The sequence below is a fragment of the Protomyctophum bolini genome (assembly GCF_963924005.1).
Source record: "Protomyctophum bolini genome assembly, chromosome: 24".
Taxonomy (NCBI): Eukaryota; Metazoa; Chordata; class Actinopteri; order Myctophiformes; family Myctophidae; genus Protomyctophum; species Protomyctophum bolini.
The window spans coordinates 12,263,552-12,280,920 of NC_137885.1; positions in this window are offsets into that span (position 1 = coordinate 12,263,552).

Here is a 17,369-nt window from a genome sequence, read left to right on the forward strand (position 1 = left end):
AAAAGCCATTTACCTGGCATGTATTCATAGGACTACTTAAACAGTAGACTTAAGGCAGGGAGAATGGAGATTAGCCGAGCTCACAGCATCTCATTACACCCCCAAAGGAATCCATTCAAGTGGCTTTTCAACAGCTGTTAAACACTCTTTCCTTTGACAGATTTAAAAAGGAGAGAGAGGAAAGAAACATAGCAGAGACAGTCCCAGTAAAGTCCTAAACAACAAAACATTCAAACAAACACGTTTCTTCACGTACAGCTAGAAACAACAACAACAACGACGCAAATAAACAAAACCGGCAGCCAATATCAACAGCTGGATGCCGTTAGAACAGCTGTGGGTGACACTGACACGAAAGCTAATAGGATGTTGTTGCCTGTCAATCAAGGTAGGGGGGGAAGGGGGGGGGCTCTTCTCATGCACGCCACTGTTGTGAAGCCATGTAGCAATTGGATAAGCGCCTGTCAATCAAAAGGAACCGAAGCTGTTCTTTTCTCATCTTATAAGAGCTCGCAGGTTTTTCCTTCATCTAAACCAGTCGGTTCTCGACGGTTTTCACTTCAAGGACCCCCATAACTCTGAGACTTACAGACCTGTGTAAGGGTCCATTTGGTTCCAATTGTACACTCAAGAGTCACAGACCTGTAAGGGTCCATTTGGTTCCATTTACAGACCTGTATAAGCGTCCCCTTGGTTCCATTTACAGACCTGTAAGGGCTTGGTTCCACTTGGAACAAATAATAATGAATAAAAGTTAAGCTAAAGACACATACTGATCTACTACATATGGACCAGGATCCATCATCAAGTTTTAGCAGCATCTAGTCCGGTGACAAATGTTGAATTAAAAATGCTTAACAGCAAACATATTTTATATCATAAAAAAAAGGTTTCTCTCTGCAAGAGACAAATATGAAGTGTGCATTAGTCTAGATGAAAAATCTTTATCTTCTGCATGGATTCACACGGGAAAGACGTGGCTTCTTGTGAACTGTAAAGATTTAGAAAGACATTCGAAATCTTCCAAATATTTAATATATTATTATTTTTCAAATGTTTTCAAAAATAGCAGATATACAAGCTCTCTGTGCGGCACAAAGTGACAAATTGCTGTACTGTAAACAACCAGTACATCAATTTCTGTCCAGACTTTGTAATACTGTATTTTTTGTTGGCGCTTCATGGCTCGTCGACTAGAGATTATGTCACGTTCTTAAAAAAGAACAGTCCACTTCCTTGTTTAGGTAAACGCATGCATTCACATTGGAACCATCCGTATCTGAATACACCCATGCGGTCCCGGGGGCGGTTGGGCGATCCGCTCCCGGGAACGCTACGCATTATCCGCACTACCACAACATCTGCCAAGTGGTCCCGAGTGCGAATAGTTTGAATCACCCCTGAAGGCATTTCTCCAGGCGATTCAGCCTCTTGTTTGGTTTCTCTCTCTCGCTGGGCTACATTTGCTATACTTCTCTACTAGCGATCGTAGAGGCGACCTTAGCAGACATGATTTGGTTCCATTCGTACACTCAGAGTTACAAGGGTCCCTTTAGTTCCATTTGTACACTCAGGGGCCGACGGCGTGGAACAAACTCCCACTGTACCTTCGACAGGCAGCCTCTGTAGACATTTTGTAAAGCACGGCTCAAGACCTACCTCTATACACTCTATACACTATTATTTTAATGTTTTATAATAATAATAATAATCTTTATTGTCCCGAAGGATATTCATTTTCACGCCTTGCTTTTCTTTTCCTTTTTTTGCTCTGGGCAGCACTTTGAGCTGCATTTCATGTCATGAAAGGTGCTATACAAATAAAGTTGTATTATTATTATGATGATTGGCTGACAAGACTGGCAAGATTGGCAAGACCCCGAGGTATTTGAACTAAAAACACATCATCATCCCGGCAGCTAACAGAGGTCTATATGGGCAGCGGATCCCAACGTTTTCTGGAGAAACCAAATCTCACGGCCCACCCATCCACTCGTCAGATGGGTGGGCCACGTGCATTTCCAGAGCACGTCGTAAATGATCAATCAATCAATTGATTGTGTTTTCCGGCTTGGATGAATGGAACCAACGCGTACACGCTACTTTAACCCATTGATGCCTGAGGCCGAATCTGGGAATGCCTTCTAGGGCCTGACCTAAGGTTTCTGAAATCCTTCAAAATCGGATAAAAAATAAATAAATTGTTATGTTACTACATGTATAGCAATAGCTGATGAGACACAGAGAGCGCGCCGGCATCAAAGGTAGAACAGCGTATAGGTTGCACCAGGCATCAATGGGTTAAAGGTTTCCGATTCATCGGTATCTCAATCAAAATATATGTTTCAAGGTGTTAAAGCTGCTTTAGGCAATAATGTCACATTTTGAATGGCTTTTATTTTATTTCTTTTGGTATTCAGACAGCCAGCAATGGGTAGAACGCTCCCAACAAGAATGTAGTCTCTGTGACACATCTAGGGGCCGCAATCTGCATTCAAAGATGTTCCTAGAAGCGTGGTTCATTGGTCAAAAAAAAAACCTGGTCGCAATGACCAACAATCAGGAAGCAGACAGGCAAATTGACCAATGACAAAGCTTCTGGGAAAATCTTTGAATGCAGATTATGTGTCACAGAGACTACATTTTAAAATAAAAAGGCCATTCAAATGTTGACATAATTATTGCTTACAGCAGCTTTAAAGGAGAATGAGAAAAACAATCAATAAAAATAATACTTAGTGTATTGGCAATTATTTGGGGGCTCATTTGCCAAATGTCCTCAGAGAATGTCTGGCCCGGTAGATGTGAAGGCCTGGAGACTCCCTCTGGCATGAAGAAAGGCCCTAATGGGACGGACAACAATGGCCACGGCTGCCTGTCACTGACGGAGGCTTTAGCAAACATGCATGTAGAGAATACATGAAATATTGTCACAAGTAAAAAGAGTCATGTATAGTACAGACGAACAAAACAAATACCATGGTAAGCAATGCCAACGATTCAGTACACAAGTTTCTCATTTAAACGTCAAACAAAAGGTAATGCAATCACGTACAACAGAACTTGTACAAAGCGTGTTTATGTGTGTGTGCGTGCGCGCTCACACGTATGTGTGTGTGTGTGTGTGTACTTGGGGGAAATGGCACAATAAAAAGGGAAAACACAAAACAGACCGGAACACATCAACCCTACTGGCCGGCCCTTAAGACGATGAATGTGTTCTTTGTTGCTTAATCTAAACTGAACCCTCACTGCTACCCATGCAGCGAGCGGGCATGTGCGGCGGTATACGTGTGTGTGTGTGTGTGTGTGTGTGTGTGCATTGCGTGTGTGCTCGCGTGCTTCCGTGCGCCGCTCCGAGGTCCTTGTGCTTTGGCAGGGGAGCTGCCTGCCTGCCTCTCTAAAAAGTAAACCTCAGCTGAACCTCGTTGCCGTCTGATTTTCCCATCAAAATAATGAAACCTGATCAGCGAGCGCTGTGATATGCCAGAGAGCGTCCAGGGTCCACACAACTGTCAGAGGCAAGGACTTCAAAGACTCGTATGGCCCTTTCTGCACTTGGCCTGCCCTGGCCCTCGTCGAACTGGGCTGCTTGATTGGTTAGCTGCCTGACAGGTTCGTCAACTGGCCCCGACTGGTGATTTCAAGGACTCCATAACTCTGAGAGTGTGCACCGTGGAACCAAATGGACCCTTACGGGTCCATTTGGTTCCACGGTGCACACTCTCAGAGTTACATACAGTAATTGTAAGGAATGGTCCGTTTGGAACCCCCCCCTCAAAGAACCAAGTATAGCTACCCTGGATACCACTTTGAGAACCAGGGCTACTGGACTCGTTTACTAACATTAAAATTATAATTATTTACAGGCCCTGGTAGCAGGTATGAAACAAAACAATAAAATCATTGGAAGCCATGTGAGATAAGGGAACCATTTTGAATAAAAGGCAACCTGTATCTATAAATATAAATACACAGATTTCCTCTCACTTTGCAAACAACAGGGGAGGTGCTAGAGGAAAAACATTGGAGGGTGGAATGCATGGTCACACAAATGACGAGGAAAATCCAGAGAGAGAGAGAGAGAGAGAGAGAGAGAGAGACGGAGAGAAAACGGAGCATTTATGATTCAGAGTGCATTAGACAGCCCGCGGGATGCATTGCAGGTGAGTCCAAGATGGCTGCTGGGCAACAACGCCACCTGCTCCTGTGGCAAGTGATCAGAGCTGCCAGTGACCCCCGGTAACGGTCTAAAGATATTGGACGGAGAACTTGGCTGTCAGCGGATATATGCTACTGCAGGCGCGCGCACACACACACACACACACACACACACACACACACACACACACACACACACACACACACACACACACACACACACACACACACACACACACACAGTGGGTCTTATGGGAATGGACATATAGGGATGAAGTGTGATGATGATCAAGCCATGGGTACTTATCTGGATTACTGGGTGGCCCTGTGGCCTGTGGCCTCATCATCACTGCTGTCCCTCTCATCCACAACGGTTCTGTGGGTGTCTCCGTGTCTCTCTCTCTCTATGTGTGTGTGTGTGTGTGTGTGTGTGTGTGTGTGTGTGTGTGTGCGTGCGTGTGCGTGCGCAATGTTTTCCCCGTGCACAGCAAAATCTGGAACGTTACCTTAACTCTGAGAGTGCAAAGACGGAACGTCTTTGCACTCTCAGAGTTAAGGTAACGCTCCAGATTTCACAGTGTGTGTTTGTGTGTGTGTGTGTGTGTGTGTGTGCCTGCATGCATGCGTGGCTGCGTGCGCGTGTGGACAAATGAAAGGGAATCACGGTAATTGAAGTTGACGCGATGGGAGATGCAACGCATGGAGGATCGCAGAGGAGCAGAAGAAGTGCAGATACAGGCCTGGTCCTGATTGTCAGCTTCTTGTAATCACTCTCATACTTCACATGACACAGACAACACACACACGCGTGCTCTCACACACACACACACACACACACACACACAGTTTCCGAGAGGCAAAAGTTGTTGACTAAAAAAATGCGAGTGTCTGCATTTTCCAAGGAGTCGCGCCTCGTGATTCGAACCGCTTGTATAATCGCCGGTCGAGGTTTTTAGGACAAATCCTCCAACAACACAGTAAAGTGAATCATCTCAATAGAGACAATACTTTACAGCTGCACTCCAGAACTTGTTCTGTCGAGTTTGTATAGACCGAGTCAATGCAATATAACAAACACAACTGCAGCGGTTGTATTCGGGCTGGTCTGCTCTTCTGTTATTGAGAATTGGCAGGTATATATGCTGTAAGTAAAGTAAGTAGCCTTGCCGAGCCATGAGGCCCACAGGGCAGGAGCCTATCTCCTGTTTCTGTAGCGTGAGGCAGCTTGATGTACAAGTACACCCCCTGGACAAGACTGATGATGCGGAGTGTCAAGCAGGGAGTCACTGCGTCCCATTTTTAGAGTCTTCAGGTTGGCCCGGCCGGGGATTGAACCCCGACCTCCCAGTCTCAGGGCGAACACTCTATAACCACAAGGCCACTGAGCTGGTGATATACAGTATGCTGTGGTCAAGTAGAATAGAATTGCAGCAAAGTTCTCAAACGCAACGTAGCCTCTGCTGCGAATGAGATGTTCCCGATAGCCACATGGAAATATGTCTGTGCTCACGCGTGGGACCTGGGTTCGATTCCCGGCTAAGACATTCAAGACATAACATGATCAATGGACTGTAATGGCCTGTCCAGTGTCCACTCATTTTATGGCTTACAGTCTAACACTGTAAAATGTGGGGGATATCTACAGTAATTGATTTTTCTTTTTTAAGAATAGAATATAGAAACATTGTTGTTCAGATGTGGCTATATCTACTGTATAAGGATTCACTTTGGCAGGATGGAAAACTTATGAAGACAACACTCGACACTACAAGGACAACAAAACAAAGGCCCCGGTCCGTTTTTCACTTGATATATTTACAAAAGACCTAAACATGCCAATAATATTCACTTCCTGGACAGGGGAGTCAGTACGCATTCTGCGTGCCATTGTGCACGTTTACCTCCAAGTAGAGATGCCCCGATATTGCATCGGAATCACTATCGGCCCTTAATTGTCATATCGGTATCGGCGAATATGCCAGTCTAACCACCGATACGACACAGGGGAAAAGGGGTTGACACTTTGGAAAGTAAATACAATGTTGGGGCATGTGGAGTTTGCTTTGGAGTTGCCCAAACTGCAAGTGCACATATGAGTGAGGAGTCTGCTATAAACACAACATAAGATATATAGCTAGATACAGGGCTTAAAGCCAAAAAAAGTCCCAAGACTGAAAATGTTTTTTTGCACATCGGCACTGATCTCATTAAATGACCCCTATGAAATCCCCAGGACTGAAATCCGTCCCCAGGAATGAGAACGTTAAGCCCTGAGCTAGATATCTATAAACACAACACGAGATCACAACACTGGTTTGGGTATTCGGTATCGGGGACATCCCTATACCTCCAAGCTTGCTTGTTGGTGTTACTGAAGTTTAGAACAATAGTGATAAGAGGTCAATTGACCTGCAGTGGATGCACAGAAAATGAAGCGGAAACCGAGTTACACTTCCTAAGCATCTGTCCACTGTACCAAGACATCAGAGACACATACTTCCCACAGATTACAATCACCCTGCACGGAGATTTCGAAAACATGACTAATGACAAAAAAAACTCCCATATCTGCTAGGCGAAGTACAACAATGTGCAAACACAGCAGCAGGATTTGTGAGCTGTTGTGATAGGAGAAGGATGTCAAATGGAACAAAACCACCCTAAAGACTAATCATTGTGCATTCCTGCACTACATCGTCTACCTCGAGTGATCTTGGTACATGTAGACATTTATTTTTTGAAGACTCAAATGCACATACATTTTGTTTTGATTGTATTGCTGTATTGTGCCTTTTGCTTTGGCAATGTAAACGTATGTTTTCTCAGGCCAATAAAGCCCTTTGAATTGAATTGACTTGACTTGCAGTGGATGCATGGAGATTACACAGAAAAGGAAAACTGGCATGGTTTTCAAAGATGGGTGGAGAAGGGCTCCTGGGCTCTCAAGGCATGGCGTGCATGTGTACAAACCTATAAGTGTAGAAAGTGGATATTCAGACAACATCGGACAGCATTGTGAAAGTAATTGTTATTCGGGTGTTTTAGCTCAGGTGCTCACTGAGCCATCTCGAGCCCTGTCCAATCAAATACGTGGTTAAATACCCCAGTTCTTTCATTGAGCGTGCAATGTTACTTAATATGAACGGTTTACAGTGCCAGGTATCCCAGGATTGATTCCCCCCCCTACGGGATTTATTTTATGTTTCCTTTAGCAATAATGCCGTCTGATGGATGAATCATAGTTTGATAAGGATTATCAAATATCCTGCGTGATCTGAACTCCAGAGAAACCTGGACCGAAAACCGCTCCTCCTTAAAACATTTCGGGCGGGAACCCCTTTGGGTGTTTTAAGCATTATGTTATAATTTAGGCTAGCTATTGAAAAATAGCAGATGAGCGCTATATGAGCTTGTAGGTCTGCTGTTTTTGAAAGATCGTGAAAATGTAGTGCAAATCTTTGAATATATGTTCTTTCAGAGCGAACGTTTTTAACTCAAATCTTTGCCTCTGAGGGGTTCCTGGAATAACATATTTCCAGACGGGGGTCGGTGGCCAATTACATATAATTGTTGGGGTCCTTGACATGAAGAATTGAGCACCACTGATACAGAAACATGAGGTATTTCAGAAAACTGTCAGGATTTTAACTTTCGACGTCAGGCCTAAATGGGTTAAGATTTTCCCAGCAAAACTTTGAGGACGGCCTGGACGGCTACAGGGATTATAAATCACCTCACGTTTCATTCCACCTCTCTGTTTTTTCACCGCTCGATCAAGAACCGTCTTTTACTGCGCATAATAACTTACCGACTATAATATCGGTAAAGCATCTCACATCTGGAGTTGTATCCTCTCTCTCTTAAAACATTCAGATATCAGTGTCTCTGTACTGTACCGTTAGGTTACATCAGCAGCCCTAAACCTCCGTGCACTCAAACGCGTGCGCGCGCACACACACACACACACACACACACACACACACACACACGCACGCACACACACAGTGACACACACGCACACACACACACACACACATGCACACACGAGCCGAGCTGTAAACTATCTGCTCTCGCAAGAAAGCATCTGCCAAGGCATTTCTATCTGAAACAGGACAGAAATGTGATCTTAATTCCGTTTCTGGCATTGGCACGGCTACCTGCTGCAACCGGAGCGCCGAACTAACCGTTTTGGTCTCGGCTGTCGCTGTGCATGTGCATCAGAAAGACCCCGGCCTGTGCCGCTGTGTAGACGAGGGAGAAAGACTGCATGGTGTTTCTCTTACCAAAAGGTCTGCATGCCCCTTTATGCTATACTGCAGCTATGGGGCTATTGCATTGGCCATCATGCAAGCTCACACCACGTTGCCTTCTGAGCGTGTGCACTGCCTACATTTTTATTGTAGAGGGAGAAGAGGAGAAGAGGCCAAGTATAGACCTTACAGGTAACTAAGATATAAATGCGGGTGTGCGTGTCACTGTGCAGTGTGCATGCATTGGTTTTTGTGTGCTTTAATGAAAATGACCAAAAAAACCCAGAGCTCAATTACAATCTGGAAAACTGAAAAGCTTCCAAACCCTTGACAAAAGACAAAAAGAAAAACAACGATATCTCGATTTAGCATTCCTTTTTGATTGAATTTCCAGTCAAAGTGTAAAAAAAAAAAGATAGATAGAAATAAGTACAGTAAAATGTATAGAAAAAGACTGTACTGTATACCGGTATGCACGATGTGCACAGACTAGCACACATCAAACACACGCACACACACACACACACACACACACACACACACACACACACACACACACACACACACACACACACACACACACACACACACACACACACACACACACACACACACACACACACACACACACACACACACACACACACACACACACACACACACACACACACACACACACACACACACACACACACACACACACACACACACACACACACACACACCCTTGAGATAATGTTCTGTTCTGGGAAAGGCAGGGACACATGCAGTGAGAGACTCTGTGGCTGTGATGGGTCCAGGTCCGGTCTACACCACACTATAGCACACTGGAAGTGAGCTCGCATTCCAGGACGCCCACGCACGACAAAGCCAAATCAAATGAGACGTTTCCAATAAAGTTATTAAATCAAACTTGACAATAGGCATCGACCCACACAACGCACATTCTTAGACACACACAGACGCACACGTGTATTAAGCAGACGCACACATATACAAAATAAAAACATTCCCCCCTGGCTTCTCCCTGTCTGTATGCTCTACTTGTCTCTCTTCGTATTTCTCGCTCATCTCCGGTTGGTCAAATCCTATAGAAGCGAGTGTGCGTACTTCGACTGTCTGCACCTTTTTACCCCCCCCTCCTGTTATTCTGCTTTCAAAGCGACAGGTTTCGCCAGTCATCAGTTTAACAGAAGATAAAGAGGTGGAGGGGAGGGGGAAACCAGAGCCGCCTGTCTGTCTGTCTGTCTGTCAGCTCAGTTGGAGATGAATTTACATTTGACTGATGTGTTTTTAGGGCCCTCTTCGAACCCCATCCCCCGCCATATAGTCAGTCAGCTGTGAGAAAAGAACACTGGTGAAACCGAAAGCCAGAGAGAGAAAAAAAGTTTGATTCGGGAGGAAGGTTTTTTTCGTGTGCAGGAATTAAGACAAAAACAGAGAGAAAGAGAGAGAGAGAGAGAGAGAGAGAGAGAGAGCACTTTCAGGTTTTCCTGAGCTTATCCAGAAACGTCTCATCGTTAAACTGCCCGCTCCAGTTCGCAGGCTAATGCACGGCACTGCCGTGCAGGTTCCCATGCACATCCCAAAAAACACAAGGAGAAGATAGCCCCGTGTGCCTTAAACAGAACCACATGCAGAGAGACATCACCTATATAAGATCACATTAGAAAAGCAAACATTCCACAGGTATCATGCGAGGACAAAGAATTCAGGGTCCACTCTCAGCTCAATGGATTCATCGAACGGGTGGTATTTTCAACCACGTGAATCCTATGGTATGGGGGGGTATTCGGCGTAAATGATACGAGGTTCACGATATAACGGTGTGCGTAAACACAACACAAATTAGTTTCCAGACAAATGACCAAAAAACGATTCTCTCACACAAATCCAGTATTTTTCTTTCTCTTTCAATTTTCTTCGCTTATTCTCTTGGTCAATACAGTAGCAGAGTAAACTTTTTTTTTTTAATCAATTATCTTACAAACACCCGCCTGCTTTTGTCAGTTTAACACCTGTTTGCGTCACAATTCAAATTGTGATTTAATTACAATTTAAATGGTCACTAGTTTACAATAGTATACATACATCGTTTAGATGCCTAAAAATAAGCAAATGATCGACATCAAAGGCATTTGCTGTTTTTGTTCCTCGTTAGTCTACACACCAAAGAGTGGTGTAGAGGGAAAAAAGGAGGGGATGAGTCCAGAGCCATGTGGGACCCCCGATATATAATGTATGGTTAAGGGGTGGGGTTTGCATCCAAGACCGTGGAGGAATCTTGACCTGTTTGGCTGTTCTCTCGTGTAAAAGAAAAAAGCTAATTCGGACGACGTGGGTTTTGAGGAATCTGCCCCGAGATGGATAGGTGCTGCGCTGCCGGACGTCGGGAGCACTGCACCAAAAACTAAGAGAGCCTTGGAAGACATTTCTCCTGTCAAACGCTATGAAGACGTCTGTCAGCGGGAATTAACCATTCATATATCACACAATAACAAGGGACTTGTACAGCGGATGATTTGGTGGGACGAAGGGTGTTTATGACCTACAACTGAAAACGCATTCTTCGTCCTCCACATACATGCACGCGCAAACACACGCACACACGCACACACACACACACACACACACACACACACACACACACACACACACACACACACACACACACACACACACACAGTGTTGGAGGGGAGCATCCTTTTCCACCGCAAGAGCACAGAGATAAATAAAGCAGTCTAAAGCTGGGCTCTCTCTCTCTCTCTCTCCCCACCCCCCCCCTCTCAGCTCAGCACAGTGAGTTACAGGCGAGCGTGAAAGAATGCAGATGTCAACATCTCCGACCGGCCGCAAATTGCCAGTTGTGACACTGCTGAGGTTACATCTGCCACCAAAAGCCCATCCTCCCCCCCCCCCCAAACCGCCCCCCCCTGCCGCCCCACACCTCCGCCCCTTCCCCTCTTCGTCGTCGCCTTGTCCTCCCTCCTCTTCCTCACTCTTCCTCTCCTCTCCTCTCCTCCTTCTGTACGCCTACTTCGCTGTCTCCTTGGTTGATCATATCATTCACTTCAATAGGCTACTCATTTTGCACTTTCTATAAGGTTTAACGAAAAAGCTAAACGGCCATCGTGTGAATATGGTCAACGGGATATATCTGCAGGAACAATTCCATAATGGTGTGTAGATGGAATCTGAAATTTGCTGTTGTTTTGTCTTGGCTAATTTATACAGGCCATGTCAGGACGCTCTGCTTCAAGCGCAACATGTTTCCACTGGAACATGTTAATGTTGTATATATTGTGCTGTAAGTGTATAGCCCGGTTCATACTGTATACTCTGTTGCAGGACGGTGCCTCGCGTCATGTCTATATAGCCACAGTCATGGCTATTTTCGACGTGCAAGGGAACATAATATGACGCAATGGCAGTTACAACAAACAAAATACAAATCACGAATTCAAATGTTTGATGTGGAAGGCCATGCCGTACACAAAACAAAGACCAATCTGAAACAAGGTCACAGGCTCAAGCTCTGGGCCAGAGCCAACTTGGCCTCGACGCCGAACCGCTATTTGTAAAGTCGCCTTTCTTTTTCTGTTTTCTACTTACTAAGGCGTCAGCTCAGTAAAAGGCCTCAAATATTAAAATGCAAATGAGCCCTGTCAGATAGATGCGAGCTGACAGCTGAGTCAGGGATGGGGAGGATTCTTGGCTCTATTTGATGACCAATTTGCATCTCAACGAACAGATGTGTTGAATAAGTTCCACTGCTGAATTTTCACATACTTCCTTTGAAAAAAAAATAGGAAAGAAAAAATAACAACCCATTGATAATTATAATAATAATAATTAGGGTTGTTTTTTTTCCACTTGCGTCGCGCTGCAACGCGTTGCGACTGTAGATCGGCTATTTTCAGCATGCAACTAATTGTAAAATGACTTATACTGGATCTCTTGTCCACTATAGTCCCTTCCTAACATTTTAGTAGTATTATTTGTTGATGAAATTGTCTTATAGTTTTAGTCATCATAGCTTAGTTTTAATTTAGTTTCCATTTAGTTTTCGTCAGTGTTAGTTAGTTAGTTTTAGTCGACGAAATCAACACTGATCAGTATAATACCAATAACAATAAAAAAGTAGGCCTATATACACAACAGGGTTCAAATGAGGATACAGCATAACGTGCTTAGACCGGAGGGACGCGAGACGCCCGTCTCAGCGGAGCTGTTTGTGTGTCTGTCACTCTGTGGAAGAGATACATAATAACACTGTACGCCTCTGGACACTCGCAGTGGAATTTGGCACGGCAGGAAATGCACATAGAAACGGAGCCATGCTGTGGAGAGAGAGAGAGGGATGAAGGAATGAGGGAGAGAGAGAGAGAGAGAGAGAGAGAGAGCCCTGTTTTGACACATTGTGTCAAACATACCAGTGATCCGTGTGGCCCGCACTGAAGATCTGTGGCTTTAGTAGGAACACTGAGAAGAGAGAGAGAGAGAGGGAGGGAGGGGGTGTGTGGGGGGTGGGGGGGAGCAACAGAAAGGGAAATATAGAGATAAGGAGGAGAGAAATCTCTAGGAGAGAGAGAGGCGACGTGCGAGAGAGAGAGAGCGATAGAGATGAGAGAAGTAAGAGGAAGTGATGGAAAGAAAAAGAAACGAAAGGGGAAATCAGGGGAAAGACAGAGAGTCAGAGACGAAGGAATATATATATATATATGAGAGAGAGAGAGACGGAGTGATGCGTAACGTCTATCAGCAGAGGATGAGTCTCTGGGAAAAGACGTGGGTCTGGGTCTGATGATTCAACGGCACGCACACGCGCACGCACGCACGCCGATGCGGTGGGATTCATCATCATCGAGCAGGCGCTGTCAACAAACTGTTCTGAAATGACTCTGTTCTGTTCGCAAGAGAGCACAGCATGGGCAGCAGGACCACACTCCAGTGCTGCGCTAAAGAGCTTTCAGTAAACACCGCACGCTCCATCCATCCATCCATCCATCCATCTTCAACCACATAACCCAAGGTTAAGGTAGCAGTTCCACTCGGGCAGTGGTTCCCAAACTTTTCAGGTCGAGACCCAAAAGAGAGAAGAAAAAAACCAGAAAACTGACCAATGCCTCCTTGCGGCACAAAGCAATGTACCCAGTCACAAATGATCGGAAACGGATTGGGAGCAACAAAAAATACGTGATCAGTAACATCAGTATCAGTGTTGTTTTTCGACCAGTAAATCCACTTAGTTGACCTCGTTGGTACTAGTTGACTAGTACCAGTTGACCGTTTTTGTAGGCCTCAAGATCAGGTAGATTATAGATATAGTCACCTATATGTACACAGTTTTTAAATGTACAAATATTATTTTAAAAAAAAAGGAAAAACTAATTCTATTTTCTTAAACAACTCGACTAGTAAACTAGGCAACTAGTAAAAATCACTAGAAGTGAAAAGCCCTACGTGATACTCTGGGAGGTATTTTCCAATAAGGAGCACATACTGTACACAGTCAAATCCTGAGTGTTAGATTAAGTGTCAAAGTAATTAAGTTGTTTACTGTGTAATATCAGCATTTGTCACATAACTGCTTGTGGAATGTCTTGCCACTGCTCTCAAACACAAGCACACACTCAGCCGCTCGCTTGCAAATGATTGCGTGCTTCGATAATTCAATGATTGTGTAATTCAATGAATCAATGATTGTGTAATTCAATGATTGTGTGATTCAATGATTCAGTGATTGCGATTGATTCAATGACTGCGTGATTTGCAAATGCCTGGGGACATTGCATTGACACAAGTGATTGTGTAACGTCTGGCCATTGGTCTCAAACACATATTATGTCAAACACATAAATGTCAACTCACAAAAAGATGTCCCAAAAATACTACCAGGACGCGCGCGCGCACACACGCGCACGCACACACGCGCACGCACACACGCGCACACACACACACACACACACACACACACACACACACACACACACACACACACACACACACACACACACACACACACACACACACACACACACACACACACACACACACACACACACACACACACACACACACACACACACACACACACACACACACACACACACACACACACACACACACACACACACACACACACACACACACACACACACACACACACACACACACACACACACACACACACACACACACACACACACACACACACACACACACACACACACACACACACACACACACACACACACACACACACACACACACACACACACACACACACACACACACCAACTGCTTGCTACCACCCAGACACGGGCACAGAGCTGATAGTGTATAGTTGGTCTGTGGCACTGGGAAGGAGGTGGTACAGTAGAGAGTCAAAATGTCAAAGGGCCACACTGCACCGTGACTCCCAGACATGGCTACATAATAAAATAAAACACCATCTCTACGGCAGTAAAAACATTAAAAATAGCTGCGTACGGGGAGGTCCTGGGTTAAGTGTTGGTCTGGGCTGTGCCACTGCCTGTCTGCTCTCCATGGTCTCTCACATCAACATCTGCGGTTGCACTTGTAAAGTCACTGTGGATATACGCTGAGCGCAGCGAGTAAATGCCTCAAATGTTCACGTCAGCCATGAAAAAAAAGACTTGATTTACGATTTGAAAGAAGGGTGGACTAGCTGCCCTTTCAAGAAGGGGAAATATGCCTTGCAGATAAGAGCTGGCGCTGAGTTATCGGTGTATCGCCGTGCGTTCCGTGGGTTATCATACGGGAACTGAATGCAGACATGGCTGTGAAGTTGGGTTGGTGTCCCACGCAATCTTACCTGGTGTTTGGACAGCGGCCCCGTCACGGGGATCTTTTGAAGACGCCGTCATCCATTTTCGGTCATCGTTGTGCAGTGCAAGTATCTTGTTTGTCCACCTTTAAAAAAAAAAGATATATATATATATATATATATTAGTCATACACTTTTCTCAGCGAAGACACTGTATACAGCATAGGTTAAATTTAGGCCCGATGTAAAAAATAAAAAAGTTTATATATCAGTGGTTCTCAATATTTCAGGACCCCAAACATGAAATTGGCTGCCAACCCCCATCTGAAAATATGTTGTTCCAGGGACCCCACCAGAAGCAAAGATATGAGTTAAAAACGTGCGCTCTGTAAGAATATATATTCAATGATTTGCGACACATTTTGACGATTTTCCCAAAATGGCAGATCAAGCTCGTAGCGCGACATTCGGTGCCGCACTATATGAGCTTGTAGATCTGCTATTTTTCAACAGCTAAAGTAGAACATAATGATTAAAACACCAAAAGGGGTTCCCGCCCAGAATGGGTTATAGCATCAACCTTGAAGGAAAGTCGATGCACAACATGGAGAAAAGGATTTGCTCAAATACAGAGGTGTGACGCATGTTTTACTTGAGTAAAGTATCAGTAGTGCAATATAGTAATACTGTTGCAAGTAAAGTACTCATTATATTATGCAGAATGTCCAGTTTCAAGTATAAACATCTTTTGAAAATAACAGATCTATAAAGCTCACAGTGTGCCACATCGCGACACACTGCGAGCTTTCATTTGGCCGAAATGTATAGGCTACATTGGGCTGAAGTGGTTCATGTGTTTTGTATAAATGTATAGGCTACATTGGGCTGAAGTGGTTCATGTGTTTTGTATAAATGTATAGGCTACATTGGGCTGAAGTGGTTCATGTGTTTTGTATAAATGTATAGGCTACATTGGGCTGAAGTGGTTCATGTGTTTTGTATATGTATAGGCTACATTGGGCTGAAGTGGTTCATGTGTTTTGTAATTATAACCACAATCTACAAAGTAACTAAAGTTTTCCAATAATTGTAGTGGAGTAAAAGTACAATATTTGCCTCCGAGATGTACAGTAGTGGAGTCGAAGCAAAAGTATTGGAAATTGCAAATACTCAAGCAAAGTATACAAATACCTCAACATTGTATTTAAGTACAGTACTTGAGTACATGTACTTAGTTACTTTCCACCACTGCAAATAAAAAGATCAGCGCAAAAATCTTTATAACACAAACACTGTTTGATCCTTACAGCTTCATCGGGGGGAAAAAACAAACATATTCAGAGCATCATAGCCAATAAATAATTAGAATGTCTACCAAACATTTAGAGATTGATTCTAGAAGTCTGGGGACTTTTTCTAGGGGCCTAACAAACTGACGGAGCTCAAAATAGTGCGTAACTTTTAGAGCTATAGAGAAATCAGATACATCTCGACATGGGTATTAGAATTTAGGGGTAGAAGGTGTGCGCGTTTCGTTATATTTTACATGCGTCCAGCTTGCCCCAGGGTAATGAGAAAGAAAACAGTCATGTCAGTCAAGTTATTGTTGAAAGACACAAACATTAACTTCCTCATCTCAAATTTGCAAACAGTACACGCTGCGTGAAAAGATGAGTTAACGGGTAATTATGGGCACTAGATTTTCCCGTAAACCTCACGTTTATATATATATATATATATATATATATACAGTAATATACGGTAATATTCAGGTGTGACGGTACAATTCGGGAGTTTACCGGAGTTTGTTGGAAAGTTTAACAGGAGTTTCCTGTAATATACAATACATATCCGTATTCCATGCTTTTTGCGCAGTGACACATGCGTGTCACATGTGTGCTGTACAGTACAGTATAGGCCTACTGCCTATACATACTGTACTGTATGCCAATGGCTCTCAAATTTGGGACCAGGGACTCCCTGCATCCAATCCAACTGTATTTATAGAGCAAAGACCAACCAAATGGACCCAAGTGCTTTACAGAATCAAAGTAAAAGAGACAAATAAGGATGCACACAGAGTAAAACGAAACGAAAATCATAAAACACAAAGAAATAATAGAGAGTTATGAACCAAATAGATAATGGATCTGTACCGCTACTGTAAC